At 36.8% G+C, this 1600-nt stretch overlaps 1 protein-coding gene across 1 annotated transcript in view; it reads right to left on the bottom strand.

Annotated features, from left to right (window-relative positions):
• The window catches only part of LOC107557241 (E3 ubiquitin-protein ligase TRIM39-like), a 9748-nt gene that overhangs the window by 1889 nt on the left and 6259 nt on the right, over window positions 1-1600 (bottom strand). The gene's annotated exons all lie outside the window — the stretch shown is intronic.

The following is a 1600-nucleotide window of genomic DNA, read 5'->3' as shown; positions in this document are numbered from 1 at the left end:
CCAACCCTGCTCCTGGCGATCGACTGTCCTGCAAAGTTTAGCTCCAACTCTAATCAAAGACACCTGCATTTAATTTTTAAGTGATCTTAAAGACCCTAATTAGTTGCTTCAGGTGTGTTTGATTAGGGTTGGGGCTGAACTTTGCAGGGCAGTCGATCGCCAGGAGCAGGGTTGGAAATATAGGATAGGATATAGGATAGAAAATACAGTTTTTACAGTATATAAACCATTACACCTATGGATAAACCACATATACAAACGTGTGTGTGAATAAAAGATTCAGATTGCAAAAGCTAAAATAATTGTGACTTGGAAAAATTCTACACATTTAATTACAAGTGGTTTGGAATCACAAATGTCAAATCAAATCTGGAATAAACAATGGTTTGTGTTCTTATTGCATCATTTAACTAATTGGATATACAGTTAATTTCTTTATCTTTATCAATAAACTCTTTATCAATTTTCTTCAATCTAACAATATTTGCCTTGTTACATTTCTATTTTTGTTGATTAACATTCTTTATATTGTGACAGTATCATATGTTTTATCTCCATTGTCAACACTGACAGGTTGTATAACCAGTGGGGCATTGTTATTTCCTGTGTCATTCATGTCTGGGTTGAAGTAGGCCAGTAAGCTCTCTGTAAAGCGCTGTCCTGTGAATGAGTAGATATGTGTACGTGCACTCGTATCATAAAATGATACCTGACCTTTTTCGTAATCCACATATATGCCAATTCTCTGTGGAAGAGTCTTTAGTGACAGAAGCACTGATTCACCGTCACAGGCCCTGTACTCGGTGCCCCCTCTCAGGCAAACTGCCCAGTAACCATCCTCTGGGCTCAATGTCACCAAACCCTTCCTGTTGACAGATTTCCTGGCCACTCCCAAGTCCCAAGCTGTTTTACCTGAGACTCCAACTTCCCAATAACCCCTTCCCCTTGAGATAGGCTCTCTTGCCAGGACACATGGTGCCATGTCAAAACGTTCAGCATTGTTTGGAACATTGCGTTCTACATTGCCATCAGTCACACACTTCCTGTCTGCAGACACCACCAACCAGGGGTTTGATGTGTCAGGGTCAAGGGTCATATCCACTGCAAGAATTAGATCAGACAAAGTCATAGTAAGTTTTCTGATAAACAGAAGTATGTTATTTATACTGTATCCACATGTTTTACTATAACAAAGAAGCAGTTGGAAATGTACCAGAACTGTAGGTGATGAAGTGTAGATATACTGTATGTATAAGATGTTCAAAGATTAAAGTAAAGCTTCAAGATGGTTCAACGTTTCAAATAAAGACTCAAAGTTGTTAAAGATTTAAGAAAAAAAAAATGTAATTAAAATATTCCAGATGGTTCGAAGACTCGAGTAAAGATTCAAGATGGTTCAAGGACTCAAGTAAGGAAGATTGTTCAAGTATTTGTGATTGTTTAAAGGTTCAAGAAAAATTTAAATATTGTTAAAAAAAATTAAGTAATATGGTTAAATGGTTAAATTAAATATTCAAGATGATTCAATGATACAAGAAAAAAATAGATGCCTCAAAGTCTCAAATAGGATGGCTCAATGGCTCAATGGGGGAAAAAACAT

Source organism: Sinocyclocheilus grahami, unplaced genomic scaffold, assembly GCF_001515645.1.
Source record: "Sinocyclocheilus grahami isolate Dianchi unplaced genomic scaffold, SAMN03320097.WGS_v1.1 scaffold594.1, whole genome shotgun sequence".
Lineage (NCBI taxonomy): Eukaryota > Metazoa > Chordata > Actinopteri > Cypriniformes > Cyprinidae > Sinocyclocheilus > Sinocyclocheilus grahami.
The sequence above is the reverse complement of the archived record's forward strand: the minus strand, read 5'-3'. Positions and strand labels throughout refer to the sequence as shown.